Below are 16,817 nucleotides of genomic sequence, written 5' to 3'. Positions count from 1 at the left end.
CTTTCTGTTTTGACAAGCTCCTTTATGTTTTCACAAGTTCAATGGAATACGTACATGATTACATCAAACCGACACGCAGCATCCCGGAGTGAAAGGATTATGCTTTGCTTAATAATGCCGGATTTGTGTTGTCGGTACATGTTTGCAAATCACGTTCAGGTTTTACCTTGAATATTTGATATTTACATATAACCCCCAGTCCCCCATCCCAAACATATAAAATACCTCTAGTACATGCAGTACAAAACGATTGATTAGTTGCATATTTTAACGTCCCTCTCGAGAATCTTTCACTCGTATGAAGACATCACCATTGCCAGTGAAGGGTTGCAAATATTAGGCCTATGCTCGGCGCTTATCACAATCGAGCCGAGAAGGATCTTTAAATATCCCGCCACACCTACTGGGACCTCGGATTTTGTGGTACCACCCGGAATAGTCGCCTCTTACAACAATTACTGAGGACCTGTTCTAACCCGGATTCCCATTGGAACACTACATAACGATTGATTAATTGTATATTGTTTAACGTCCCATATAAGTATTCACTTATATGGAGACGTCAATATTGCCGGTGAAGGGCTCTATGCTAGTTCCATCGCCAAACGCTCGGCATCAGGTGTGAATGTCATGGATCCTTGGAGATGACCTTATAAAACGGATGTCCCGTGTCACAGTAGGTGTGGCTGCTAGAGAACCCACTCTGCTCAATGACCGTAAGCACTGAGCAAAGGCCTAAATTTAAAGCCCTTTACCGATCTTGGTGACGTCTGCATATGAGTGAAAAAATCGAGAGAGAAAGAGAGAGAGATAGAGAGAGAGAGAGAGAGAGAGAGAGACGTTAAACGAGATAAAATCAATTATACAATCGGCGCTTACGACTTTGAGCTGTGCCACACCTGCTGTGACACGGGACCTCGGGAGATTGATCACTGTACGTTATCTTCACCTTTTTATAGGAGTTATGAAATTGATCACTGTTCATTATCTTCACCTTTAATCTGTGAGAACAATATCAGTACTCTGTTATAAGAAATTCTTATACCATATTCGTGGATGATTTCTACCAAACTTTTCATTCATCTTTTACAATATGTTGACAAAGATAGATATATAGGGAAAGGCGTTAGACCCGAATGTTTAGATATTTTACAGCCTTTCTGAACTTGGGATAGCGTTTAAATTGAAACAGATGGGTCATGACAAAATCTGCCTTTGATAAACCAAATCTCAGCTGTGATTCTATGTCAGCCCCATGCTGTAACATATAAACAAATTGTAAAAACATTGAAGGGACGAAATCTTCAATGGACTTTAGATTTTCCATTAAAGGATATGCTGAAGTATTTTCATCCTTTAAATTTTGGCTGTTTTAGTCACAGTGATGGCTTCTAAATAGGTCATTGCCTGTGACAGTACTTCGCCAAACAGGATCTACGCCAACATCCTGTTTGAAAGTTAACATGATATCCCGTCCCATCTTATGCCCCTCAAGCTCCAGACTTTCGGCCAATGAATGTTCTTCCGAGTCTAGTGGAATGGATGTGTTGCATTTCTGCATTTAACTGTTTAATTTGCTGATTAAAGAGACTAACCAATAAAGCAAGTTTTTGTCTGAACAACATACATACGAATTTCTGGAAAACCAATCGCATGAACGTTTTTACCTTAGGCAGATTGCTCCTTCTCACTCCCCAGATTTCACAGCACCGCTCTCTCTCTCTCTGACATTTATATATCAATTTTGTTATAATTCTTAGTTTCCTCTAGGTAGTCAATGAGAGGCTGTTTGGTTCCGTATATTTTTCTAAAGGTACCTTCATCCTCACTAATCAATATTAATGTTTGGTTGTGGAAAATATGTATCAATATCCACTCAATTTAGAAAATGTATATATTGCCACCTTTTTAAAGATGTCAGACATACACAATCAGAAGTCTATGTTAGCATAAGAAAATCAAAATTTTTCGTTTTACAGAATAATAAAATAGATGAAAACTTGTTGAAATGTCAACAGTTAAAAAACCCTGCTAATTCATAAATATGTTTAAAAGTGGATATTGGGGAACTCATTGTCGAAATGCGCATCTGGTGCATCAAAATTGGTACCATATAAGTTTTACATCATGACTCCTGGGTCGAGGCCTCTGCTGGTGGACTGTTAGTCCCCGATGATCTCTACAGTCCAGTAGCTAAGTACTTCGTTACTAGCTTGAAAATACGGATGTATATTTAATTGCTGTGATAGAATTTAGAAATTCATTTCAAAATTAAGAATTATCTCCCTCATGCATAGCTCTTATCCTTAGACGAATTTGACTCCACTTTTTGGCACTCTGTTTTCCCCTAAAATAGCTCTATCAAGGTTATCGTTATTTCGGATTTCAAACATTTCGGTTAAGCATCACTGAAGAAACATTATTTGTCGAAATGCGCATCTGGTGCATCAAAATTGGTACCGTATAAGTTTTACATAATAGACATTCACTTAAGAAATACCAACATAAGAGTTATTGCCCTTGACAACCTCTACTCCAGGGATCATGGAATTTACCATTTTGGTAGAGGACTCCCTGTTCTATATCACAATGCATTTAGTTTTTCTTAAACATGTGCGGTGAAGATTTTTGAAAACTGGTCAATGTTGGCTCCGCCCTAAAGCCCCAGGAATCCTGAAATTTACAGTTTCTGTCCCCCTTGATCCAAAGATGCTTCATACTAAATTTGAAAAGAATTGGAATGCTAGTTATCAAGAAGTTAAAAATTTCTAGCGTTCACACCTTAAATTACTGACCATTTTGGCCCAAACCAATACCAAATCCTTACCCATGGGATCATCAAATTTACAATTTGATAAAAGACTACCTGATCTTTCTAAATATCCATTTAGTTTCAATTTATCATCAACAGCACTATAGAAGATGCTATTTAGTGTTTTATACATAAACACTATATAGTAGGTTTGGCCATGCCCTGGGGTCAGATTCCCTACCCCGGGGATCATGAAATTTACAATTTTGGCAGGGCGAGAGAAATTTAATTTTTAATTTTATGGATTTCTTTTCCAAATATTTTGGAGAGAGAGAGAGAGAGAGAGAGAGAGAGAGAGAGAGAGAGAGAAAAAAGAGAAATATTAATTTTTTTTAATTCAGCGAAAATTTGATCACACATTTATGTCTTTCTCTTTACTGCAATCCTTGTTGCTGGTTAACACATGAAAAAGAAAAAAAGAAATAAAAAGAATGGGAAAATATTGGTCTTGATCTCGGAATGTAACTTCAAACTTACTGTGCGACTACATATGCCAGAAGTGATGTTAATCAAATGTAGGTTCTAAAAAATTCTAAAGAACTTGAAATCTCAAAACTTTTCCTAAATCAATAACATCAAAACGTATGACATTTCAACACTTTACACGACCATTCCTCACGATAAATCAAAGACTAGACTTTTTGGACATCATAGACAGTTACTTCTTCGTCAAAAATAGAAAACGGAAATATTCATATCTAGTGATCAGTCATCCAAAAATTACTTTGTTGAAATTGTCACGCGCACAGATTATGCTCTTTTGTTAGCTGACCTGTTTTTATATTCATATGAAGCAGAATTTCTTCAAAACTTCTACGTGAGAAGAAAAATATCTTGCTGTGGCCTTCAATTCGACATTTAGATATATCGGCAACGTATTATCCATTAACAATAATTCTCATTCATATGTTGATTCGATATATCCCAGTGAACTCGAAATAAAAGACACCTCAGAGTCGTCCATTTCTGTTTCATACTTAGATATTTTATTGAAAGTAGATATTAACGGCAAACTAACAACTAAACTTTATGACAAACGGGATGATTACAGCTTCTCCATCGTCAACTTCCCATATTTATGTATCAATATTCCATTATCACCTGTATATGGTGTTTATATCTCTCAACTGATTCGATACGCAAGAGCTTTTTCTGCTGATGGTCAGTTTTTAAATCGAAGCAGGCTACTGAAAAACAAATCGATGGTGTAGGGGTTCCAACAGTCTTGTTTAAAATCAGTATTTCGCAAATTCTATGGTCGATATAATGATTTAGTTTGTCAATACAACCCATCATTGGGTCAAATGCTGTCTGACGTGTTTCATACCGATTGTTAGACCGTTGTTGGCACACTGATTTTGACTGCGGATGACTCCGTTTACTTAATCAAGATGAAGGGCTCACGGCAGGTGTGAACGGCCGACAGGGATGCTAACTCCTCCTAGGCACCTGATCCCCCTTCTAGTGTGTCCAGGCTTCCGTGTTTACCCAACTCTCTATTTTGTATTGCTTACAGAAGTTATGAGATTGATTACTGTTCGTCATTTTTACTTTCACCTTCCATACAATTTGGATTATACAGTAAAACGTTTTTTCCGCAGATGAAAGTTTAGTGATTTTACAGCTGATAAGTATATAACAAGTTCAACGGAATACTATTACTGGTGAAGGACTGTATAGTTTAGGTCTATGCTTGGCGCTTCCGACCTTTGAGTAGAAGGGGTCTTTATTGTGCTACACCTGCTCTGACATGGTGCCTCGGTTTTGTTGCATTCTCACCCCAAAGAACCGCAACACTTAGACTACTATCAAGGGGTATAGAGGACCTGTTCAAACCCGGATCGCACGGATATATATGTACATTTGTATATTAAAAATATGAAAAGCAGATTTGGTTTGATATTTTGAATAACATCTACAGCTGTCACCATTGCCGGTGAGGGGCTGCAAAATTTTGGCCTATGCTCGGCGCTTACGACCATTGAGCAGAGAGGTATCTTTATCGTGCCACGGGATCTCGGTCTCATCCGAAGGACCGCACCATTTAGTCGCCTCTTACGGCAAGGGGTACTGAGGACCTATTCGAACCCGGATCCCCACGAAATTAAACTTGAATCCCCTTATATATATTAATAATGATAATAATAGAGCCTTCACCCAAGAATGTTCTGTGCCAACGTGAAAAGTTTAGGACGGACAAATTTCGATCAGAAAAACTCATTTGAACCTTCGGCCCAGGTGAGCTAATAAGGGACTATGTAATACGCAATTTCTCGGAACTTGCGTACTACCTGTTATCTTCCATATGATAAATGAACGTGGACATTGTATATTTGACTATAAACACCTTCCCTCCCCCAAAATCTCGGGGGTGAAGCATCGCATGCTTAGCTATATCTTATCCACAATTTACGCTATCACCCGAGCTGTGGCGGTAACAATGAATCTGTTGTATAAATAACTCAGAACTCGCAAATATCGGCTCAAAATATACTTTATTTATGTTTTAATGAAGTGGTAGACACCCTACATATCTATTGCATTTCAATTTCGGCTCTTTGTTTGCCAGAAAGCATATTACATATATATGTTAACCAATTTAAAAAAAAAAATGCATGCAAACTTTACACAAAGTTCTCATTTTCATTCATTCAATATGCATAACGTGTTACATAACCACACACTGTGTTTACATTTATACCATGGTCCAAGATCAGTATTGAAGTATACATGTAGCTTTTTACACACTAAAAATTCTTTCATACCAGACAGTATACAATCACAGGTACTCGACATTATGAATATATATACAACTATGTAATTATCATGTTAAATAGAACTTTCTGCTGAAAATTGCAAGTGATGCAGCTGCTTAAAAAACAAGAGACCCATAGGCCATATCACTCATCTGAGTCACCTTGCTAATATTTTAATGATTTTCTCTCCATATATACTCCGATGTAAAACTTTGATCCCCTACTGTGGCCCCACCCTATATTAATCTGCACTATGACAGGGAACTTTCATGCAAATGCAAACTTCTCTGGTCTAGTGGTTCTTGAGAAGAAGATGTTTTAAAGATTTCCCTATAGATTTGTATGCAAAACTTTGATCCCCTTTTGTGGCCCCAAACCTACCCCCAAAGCCATGCTTTTAACAAACCTGAATCTGAACTATGTCAGAAAGTGTTTACGAAAATTTGTGCTTTTCTGGGTCAGTGGTTCTGAAAAGAAGACTCTTAAAGATTTTCCCTATATATTCGCATGTAAAACTTTGATCCCCAATTGTGGTCCTAACCTACCCCTGGGGTCCTGGTTTTAACAAACTTGAATCTGCACTATGTCAGGAAGCTTTCATATGTATTTCAGCTCTTCTGGTCCAGTGGTTCTTGAAAAGATTTTTAAATGGATCCACCCTACTTTTGCATTTTTGTGATTATTTCCCCTTTGAAGGAGGCATGGTCCTTTAATTGAATAAACTGGAAAGCCCTTCATCCAAGGATGCTTTTTGCCGAGTTTGGATGAAATTAGCCAAATGGTTCTGGAGAAGAAGTCGTAAATGTGAAAAAGTTTACAGACATATGGACAACGGACAACGTGAGATCAGAAAAGCCCACTCGAGCTTTCAGCTCTAGTGAGCTAAAAAACCAAGATGGCAGCTAACATTGAATGAAGCAAAGGTATCCTATGTCATCGAATAGAGGGTTTATACTCTAGAACGCCCACATTACAGATCTATTCAGCCGTGAAAACACCCATGATGACCACAAGAAGCAGAGAAAATCCAAACTGAATGGCGGCAGCTCCACTTCTCGAATCGGCATTCCCAGTATATATGATGGGGTCGTATAACACGGAATTATTGAATTTGGGGAACCGGAAGACGAAGAGCTGTTTGCTGCCCTGTGTCCTGAAAGTGGGATAATTTCCAGGCATATCCTCATAACTTCCACCATCCTTTGAAATCTACAAAGACGAAAATCAAAATATTGAAACTACTGTTCCATGTTGTAAGAACTTTTAAAACTAATCACAGAAATGTGAGTTTTCTTCATTGCAATCGAATATGCAATACTGAGCGTCAACCTCCGATGAGCTGAATTTACTGTACTTGAGTTAACTTCATACTCGCAGTTTTATCTGATACAAGTTTAAAATGTGTATTTATTTCCATTCATTAGAATTAAAACTTAACAAATTATCAAATAAAATACATAGGTCATCACACTTTTTAAGATGCGAGACGTAGTAAATAATAAGTAATAAAGGAAATCTATCGCATAATAGACTTAATAAAGAAATCAATAGAAAGAGTTACTGCAATTGGATTCAATATTTTAAAACATATCATTGATTATTCATCTATAACTTAGACTTTTGAAATACACTGTATTTTATTTTTAACAAGATGTTTTTTACAATAACTATGGGAAAGGACTCCATATCAGGCATAAATCTAAATTTAAATAGTGATTTTGCAAAATCTGATGACATCACAGGGGGGTGGAAATACTTTAACCGAATTATCATTTCTGTGGAAAGTCTTATTCTTATTTTTATAGTTCATTGTATACTAATTCTCAAGAAACAATCACAAATCACCCAACGTGATTGAACTTTGACCCCATGAGGATTATTGGACCTTACGTAATAATTCTTGTTAGCACTATACTCCTTGTTAACCGTAAATGCGATGAGCATTAAACATTAACTGAAATATGGAGGTCATTTAGTAGAATATTGATAGGAAAACAAAAGGAATCAATGACCCTTTACGAGAATTATAATGCCTTCTGTTTTACGATTTCTACATAAAACACGTAAAACTTGAGAACGATTGGTCGTACGTGCACGGGGCCAACTGCAATGACATCTTTGACCTTGAAAACTGGGTCAAGGTCAAGTCATCCAAACAAGAGGCCCATGAGCCACATCGCTCACCTTAACCCATATTTAAAGATTTTCCCTATATATTCGCATGTCAAACTTTGATTCCTATTGTGGCCCCAACTTGTCGCCAGGGGCCATGCTTTTTATAGCCTTGATTCTGCACTATGTCAGGAAGCTTTCATGTAAATTTGCTCTTTCCTATCCCAGTGGTTCTTGATAAGATTTTAACAGATTTCCCCCTATATATTTGTATGTAAAACGTTGATCCCCTATTGTGGCCCCATCCTACCACTTAAGGGTCATGGTCATGGGTTTAACAGCCTCGAATCTGCATTATGTCAGGAAGCTTTCATGTAAATTTGTACTTTCCTAGCCTAGTGGTTCTTAAGAATTATATTTTCAAAGATTTTACCAATATATTCGCATGTAAAACTTTGATCCCCTATTGTGGCCGCATGCTATCCCCTGGGGCATAATTTTAAGAAACTTGAATCTGCACTATGTCAGGAAGCTTTCAAGTAAACAGCTCTTCTGGCTCAGTGTTTCTTGAGAAGATTTTTAAATAACCCTACCCTATTTTTTGCGATTATCTTCCCTTGGTTGGAGGCATGACCTTTCATTTGAATAACCTTAAAAGCCCTTCACCCTAGGATGTTTTTGGACAAGTTTGGTCGAAATTGGCCCAGTTGTTCTGGAGGAGAAGTCGAAAATGTGTAAAGTTTACAGACGGACAACAGGCAATCATCATCAGAAAGATATTAGCTTAATTGAGTTATCCCCCACCCCCTCCTCACCCCCGAGAAAATAGAAATTTTATACCATCTTTACTGCTGGAGATACCCTTGAAACATGATATGTACAAGTACATTGTTTTGAAATTAACATTTTTAAAGTTCTGAAGAAAAAAAGTTTTAAAAAGGTTCACACAATGAATTCTACACTGAAGTAGAATATGAAATTTAAAAAGAACAACTGGGGTCACGATGTTTGTTATTGAGCTACAGTATTCTATACACAACCCTTTTGTACTTAAAATTGACTCAAGATGCATTAAATTTAGATTAGATTTGATTTTTCTGTTGGTATTAACATCAGCAACACAAATCAATCATTACATAAAATAGATACAGAATCATGTCTACACTAACAATACAGATAAAACAAGAGGCCCACTGGCCTTATCGGTCACCTGAATACTAGTGAAAAAGTATCACTACTTCCATGGGCTATGAAACCTAGAAAAAAATTCCTGTTCTGAATATCTAAGCTAAATTCTAATGTTCAACAACAGTATAAAACAAGATGTGTTCTTAAAACTTCACTGCACTCAAGAGTGCATACACTGATGAAAGGCCTTAAATAATAGGTGTATTAAATTAAAAAATCAAAATATATGACTAATTTGGACTCATCCTAAAGTCATAATCCTGGGTTGTGAAATTCACCATTTTTTGTAAATTCTTTTCTGCTATTCCTAAGTATGCATTTAGATCTTATACAGTATCAGCAAACTTGCACATAAATACCATATACTAAGTTTGGCCCCACCCTGGAGTCAAAACCCTTACTCTGGGGAAAATCAAATTTACAATTTTGGTAAAAGACTACCTACTCTATCCATTTAGTTTTAATTTAGTATCAAAAACACTAAAGAAAATGTTATTTAAGTGTTTTACACATACATACTATATAACAAGTTTGGCCCCGCCCTGGGGTCAGAACCCCTACCCCGGGGATCATGAAATTTACAATTTTGGTAGAAGCCTTCCTGCTCTACATCACTATGCATTTAGTTTTTCTTACATGTGTGTGGTTCTTGAGAAGATTTTTGAAAAATGGTTAATTTTGGACAGTTTTTGGCCCGCCCCTAGGGCCCCAGGGGTGCTGGAATCCTGAAATTTACAATTTATATTTATGTTCCACTTGTTCCAAATATGTTTCATACCAAATTTGAAAAGAATTGGATTTATAGTTATCAAGAAGAAGTTAAAAATGTCTATTGTTCCCACATTTAATAACTGATCATTTTGGCCCCACCCTGATACCAAACCCCTACCCCTAGAATAATCAAATTTACAATTTTGGTAAAGGACTACCTGTTGTTTCTAAATATCTATTTACTATCAATTTAGTATCAATAGCGTTAAAGAAGATATAATTTAAGTGTTTTACACATAAACACTATATAACAAGTTTGCCCCCCCCCCCCCTGGGGTCAGAACCCCTACCCCGGGGAACATGAAATTTACAATTTTGGTAGAGACCTTCCTGCTCTACATCATTATGCATTTGGTTTTTCTTACATATGTGCGGTTCTTGAGAAGAAGAATTTTGAAAATTGGTCAATTTTGGAACAGTTTTTGACCCGCCCCTAGGGCCCAGTGGTTCTGGGGTCCTGAAATTTACAATTTATGTCCCCATTGTGCAAATGATGTTTCATACCAAATTTGAAAAGAATTGGACTGGTAGTTATTAAGAAGAAGTTAAAAATGTTCAATTGTTAACGCACGACGACGGACGAAAACCAATTGCAATAGGTCACCTGAGTTTACTCAGGTGACCTAAAAAAGTTTAATGTTAGTAATGGAAATAATGACCTTTTTCCACTTGATATATAAAAAAAAAATTGGGGGTTTATTGAGATCGAGTTTTTAAATTATTGGCGAAAATACTTAATTTGTATACAAATTTAATTCGAATTTTGTTAAAAATGGGTGTTCTGTTTGGAAAAATATAGAATATCATAATCAACCAAATTAATGAATTACAACATTTGAACTAGTTCACAGTCTCATCTACTTGTATCATAAATTATAAAATGGAAATACAGGTATAGGAGTATATAAATAGAAGATATATTGAATGAAACAGAAACTGTAATATCACGCAGATTTATAACTTTTTGATTATAATAGTTTTCACAGGCACCTGAAGTGTGGATACATGTAGCTTGTATATACTTTATATACATACCCCCCCCCCCCTCACCTATTTAGAATGAAATTATTTTATACAGAACCAACGATAGGCCCATGGGCCACATTGCTCACCTGAATCACCTTGGCTCATATTCAAAGATTTTTCATACATATATATATATATATATATATATATATATATATATATATATATATATATATATATATATACTAGATAGATAGATAGATAGATAAAAGTTACTTTTCGCAATGATGGTAAAAGTATAGGTAAAAAATAAAAATGAAACACGAAGACGTTTAGTATATATATAATATATATAAATATTGAAAATCAGAATGACACATTCCATAAAAAACAATCATTTACTGCTAGCGCTTTCTCCATGTCTACATGGTTCATCAGGCAGTTCAAATATGTATACAAAAATTGTTTAGTAACGTCTTTGTTATGACGTCAATTAAACGAGTCCTTTATGACGTCATAATAACGTTAACCGGTAGCGTTTGGTAATTGTCTATTTTGTAAAAATATTATGCTAAATTGTAGTTCAATTATTCAAATAATTATTTTCTATTAAGACTTGGATTGAAAAGTTTAATAAAATAGTCCTCTTTGGCTTTGCGAGTTATTTCATTTTCAGTCCACATTTTAAAGAACGGGAACACTTTAAATTTACCACCCCCGCATTCCGCAAAATGTTCACTACATGGGGTGTTCCGCACACTAGGGTCTTTTACTTGTTGTTTGTGCACCCTTACTCGCGCATTAAGTTTGTTCGTTTGTCCTATGTAGTTTTCTCCACAAGTTGGGCAAGTGGCACAGTAAATAAGGTTCTCGGATTTACAGTTCATGTTGGCATTGACTTTCAATATTTTCCCGGATTTAAAAGTAATGGAATCACCCTCTTCTATGTATTCACACGTCCCGCAGCGTGGATCACCACATTTTTTGACGTATTTGACCTTATTCAGGGAGAAATTGGCTCGAGTTAGTAGTTTTTTTTAGGCATGGTGCCTGACGTCGGCTGTTAATAATTTGAGATGAATTCACCACATTTTTCATATTGTTGGATTGTTCCAAAATTGGAAAAAAACGTTTAGCTGTATTTAAAATATTGTGATTCCTTGGATTGTGTGTGACGACGAAAGGCACATTGTTGTTCTGTTTGGTATCTTTTTGGCAGGTTTTCCGAAGTTCTGAAATAGGTATTTTTCTGCTTATTGATACTGGAATCCAACAAGCAGAAAAAATACCTATTTCAGAACTTCGGAAAAGCTAACAGACGGACGGACAGACGGATATCTTCTTAATGAAAAGTTACAGTGATCTGGTTTTAATGTGCGACACACCTTCTACCCAAGATGTATCTACAGACAAAGTTTGATGATTCTAGGCCTTGTAGTATTTAAATTACGGGTCGGACACGAAAAAGCTAACAGACGGACGGACAGACGGATATCTTCTTAATGAAAAGTCACAGTGACCTGGTTTTAATGTGCGACACACCTTCTACCCAAGATGTATCTACAGACAAAGTTTGATGATTCTAGGCCTTGTAGTATTTAAGTTACGGGTCGGACACGAAAAAGCTAACAGACGGACGGACATGAACGCCATACCATAATACGTCCCGTCTTAAGACGGGCGTATAAAAAGTTAAAAATGTAACACTGATATTGGACGACACAAACAGCAACTATTTGGTCATTCGATTGACTTGAAAGGTAAAGATAACGAACAGTGATCAATCTCATATAATAGAGTTGGGCAAACACAGACCTCTGCATAGACACACCAGAGTCAGGTGCCTAGGAGGAGCAAGCATCCCCTCTCGACCGGTCACACCCACCATGAGCCCTATATCTTGATCAGGCAAACGGAGTAATCCGTAGTCAAAATCAGTGTGACAATACTTGAGTGATCTGAATACATTATTTTTGTCTCTGCTACGTATTAGTAAAAATCTCGTTATCAGTGATTGAATATTACTTCTTACAATTACTGATTTTTACTAATACGTAACAGAGATTAAAATTACATTTTGGATGATCTTTAAAAAAGAGGCCCATGGGCCAAATCGCTCACCTGAGTGACCTTGGTCCTACTATTGTTCACCTGTGTTGTGGTTTTTAAACAATTATTTTTATTATCAATCTTAATTTCTTATGAAAAATGTTGACCCCATATTGTGGCCTCAATGGTCAACCTAGCCCAAAAGGACCATTTTAAACATAAGTGAAAATTTTCTGACCCCTAGGGGTCATGATTTTTTTTATAAACTTGAATCTGTACTATAATGTCAGGGAGTTTATATGAACATAATATGTACATATAAACTTTTCTGGTCCAGTGGTTCTTGAGAAGATTTTTAAAGATTTCCCCTACATAATGTTGTATGAATGGTGAATGTAATGTATGTAAAACTTTGATCCCCTATAGTGACCCCAGTCTACTCCCTTTGTATTTTAAGCTTTTAACAAACTGCATTATATCAGCCTTATCACAGGAACCTTTCATATAAATATATTTTAAATACGGATGTTACAAAATTGATCAAGAGGCCCATGGGCCACATCGCTCACCTGAGTCACCTTGGTCCATATCAGAAGATTTTCCATATCTATTTGCATGTAAAACCGTAGTCCCTATTATGGCCCAAACCTTCCCCTGGAGGCCATGCTTTTTGCAAACTTGAATCTACACTATGTCAGAAAGCTTTCATGTAAATGTGAACTTCTTTGGCCCAATGGTTCTTGAGAAGAAGATTTTTAAAGATTTCCCCTATATATTTGTATGTAAAACTTTGATCCCCTATTGTGGACCCATCCTACCCCAGGGGGGCATGATTTTAACAAACCTGAATCTGCACTATATCAGAAAGCTTTCATATAAATCTCAGCTTTTCTGGCTCAGTGGTTCTTGAGAAGAAGATTTTTAAAGATTTTCCCTATATATTTGTATGTAAAACTTTGATCCCCTATTGTGGCCCCATCCGACCCCCGGGGGCCATGATTTTAACAATTTAGAATCTGCATTATATAAGGAAACTTTCATATAAATTTCAGCTTTTCTGGCTCAGTGGTTCTTGAGAAGAAGATTTTTAAAGATTTTCCCTATATATTTGTATGTAAAACTTTGATCCCCTATTGTGGCCCCATCTGACCCCCGGGGGCCATGATTTTAACAATTTAGAATCTGTATTATATAAGGAAGCTTTCATATAAATTTCATCTTTTCTGGCCCAATGGTTCTTGAGAAGAAGATTTTTTAATGACCCTACCCTATTTTTACCTTTTCTTAATTATCTCCCCTTGGAAGGTGGCCTGGCCCTTTATTTTAACAATTTAGAATTCCCTTTACCTAAGGATGTTTTGTGCCAACTTTGGTTGAAATTGGCCCAGTAGTTGTTGAGAAGAAGTTGAAAATGTGAAAAGTTTACAGACGGACGGACAGACGGACGGACGGACGGCGGAATACGGGTGATCAGAAAAGCTCACTTGGGCTTTCAGCTCAGGTGAGCTAAAAAGGTTTCCGTATATATTGTGCTGGTGTCCGAGTTAGTCGTTGACAGTAATTTACAACTTGTAAAAGTCCTGTTTGGAAAAGTCTGCCCCACCTACCTTTTTAGACAATGCTACGAACATATCGCCCCCTAGATCGAACACCTCTCCTTCCGAGCGTTTATCATATGCTATTGTGGATGGCGTTTTCTTCCCTTTGATAGAGATGGTCAAGTCTATATACTCCCCAATTTCATACTGAGTCTCCCCAATTTCATCCTGGTTCCCTTTTCTACAGTTTCCAGAAGCGTCACAAAACCCCCAGCCTTCGATTTTAATGTTAAATGTGACGGTGCCCTCCTTCAAAAGTGTAGATTCCCCATCAATGTTGATCTTTCCCGCTTCGGTAATGATAAAGGCCTGTACGGTCAGATTTGCGTTGACAGAACTGATGGAGGCCTTGAAGCTGATTGTTTTCGCTGTCAAATTTTTATAAGTAGTATTCTCAAGGCTAGAAAACGTGAAGTCTAATTGAGTAAAATTGTTAAAACTGTGTTTGCTTCTTCCCGAGGCTCCGACAGCATCTCCGGCCGAGTTCACCTCTTGTATGGCATCAAACTTAATTTTCACTGCGTTAACGTCCTAGTCTGGGTTCTGAACTCGTCCGATGACCATTCCTCCAGATCGACCCTGGATTTTAAGATATACTTTCTCATCGGAGATCGTCGTGTCATTTGCCTGGCCCTGGGTGAAGTTGAAGGCGCTCACCGACAGAAAAACTAATATAATAGCCTTTCCAAGCATAATTGCTAGAAAAAGAACACACACTCGAGTGCTGTATAACCGAGGAAACTGATTTGGAGGAAGTTAGTCAATTATTTATATTATCTAGCATGTGATGAATTCCGAACAATCACGTCAACAGCCTAGATCCTGCTTTCCTTATATCAGCAGTCAGCAAACGACGCAGAATAAACTGGCGCGCAGGTACAACGCTATTTGGGGTGCCTTACGGGTGACGCAGCATTTCCCAGTTTAGTCGTGAACACTGTGGCGTGGTAAAGGTATATGTAATAAAAAGGTATGAGAATATTGCGGCTAGGAATTCAACGTGACAATATAAATACGAGGGTCAGTTCGTGCACAGGGGAACAAGGGAAGACACGAAAATAGGATACCGGTTGTAAACAAAGCTCAAAATCACCTTAGTTCCAAGAAACAGATCGAATCTTGCTATCCAAAGAGTGTTAAACATCTCGTAATACAAGTCCAACGTAGTCCGATCCTTTCATATTTAATTAAATGAGTTTAATTAACGAAAATAATTCAACCTGTCTGCATTGTCGTCGATCACGCACAGGAAAAGATAACTCCTGCAATGAAAGTAACGTAGTCCAATCTTTTTATGTTCGATTTAATGAGTTTTATAGACTGGAGTGTTGTACATTGCATTTAAAATCAGGCCGAAACAAAATATTAACTTACAAATAAAAACAAATCCCGTTTTAAATACCGTTATTTGCATAAAAAAAATTCTAGGTTTTTCATTCTAAATATAAACACTCCCGAGAGTTTCCGAAAGCTGGAGGTTAGTTTCATTGCAGGAGTTATCTTTTCCTGTGCGTGATCGACGACAACGCAGACAGGTTGAATTATTTTCGTTTATAAAACTCATTGAATTAAATATGAAAGGATCGGACTACGTTGGACTTGTATTACGAGATGTTTAACACCCTTTGTATCAGAAGATTTGATCTGTTTCTTGGAACTAAGGTGATTTTGAGCTTTGTTTACAACCGGTATCCTATTTTCGTGTCATCCCTTGTTAGATATATATATATATAGATTGAGAACAAAATGGATAAGAAGCCCCTGTGGTTCGTGTATTTTTCTTGTTTCTTTCACCTTTTTCTTCTTTTTCCTTTGGGGCCAGTGTTCCGTACAATATGACAAGGCGTGTCTCGATAGTAATTAGTGACGATCCTTTTATGGTCAACAAACGATCGCCCAGTTGATTATTGAATTATTCGTACTGTCCAGGAACTAGATCAAGATTCCCCTTATATTTTAAATTCTTTCATGTATGAGACGATATATATAGCATACAGGCCTATAGCACATTGGAAACTTCTCAAGTTAGTTTTATAATATTTCTTTTCACATATATTCTGAATGAATTTCATGTTCTTTTTACTACATGTACAATCCAATGTAGCATTGGTTAGTGCGTGTTCCTTCGCTAAGAACATTTAGTGCGCTCGAAAAAGAAGAACAGAAGTGTACATATACACACAAGAATACCACGCGCTACGTACACATATGATAATCATTTAATTTAGATTAAAACAATGCAAATTGGATGGAAATGTAAATACAATGTTAAAATTGAATGAATATATATGGGTTCTTAGATACAATTACACTAATCTCCTTCAAATCACAGTATCCGCCGCATCGAATCATCTACAATTGATTAAAACTTTAGGAAAAAATCAATTAAACTTTTCAAATAAAAATCATAGTTCACATTTGTTTAATAAAACTTTGAGCATATGGCGACATAAATTGGATTATATTCATATTGAGTTCAAGACATAGCTTTCTTGTTCATGACGTCGCATAAAGTAACGTCAAAATGGCATAAAGTTATCGTAAACTATACTGTATTTACATATA

General features: G+C 36.6%; 1 pseudogene; it reads right to left on the bottom strand.

The window, feature by feature from the left end:
- Positions 1-5,309: 5,309 nt before the first annotated feature.
- LOC125680146 (skeletal aspartic acid-rich protein 2-like) lies at positions 5,310-14,945 on the bottom strand (annotated as a pseudogene).
- Between the last annotated feature and the right edge of the window lie 1,872 nt (positions 14,946-16,817).

The sequence above is a fragment of the Ostrea edulis genome, chromosome 2 (genome assembly GCF_947568905.1).
Source record: "Ostrea edulis chromosome 2, xbOstEdul1.1, whole genome shotgun sequence".
NCBI lineage: Eukaryota > Metazoa > Mollusca > Bivalvia > Ostreida > Ostreidae > Ostrea > Ostrea edulis.
The sequence above is the reverse complement of the archived record's forward strand: the minus strand, read 5'-3'. Positions and strand labels throughout refer to the sequence as shown.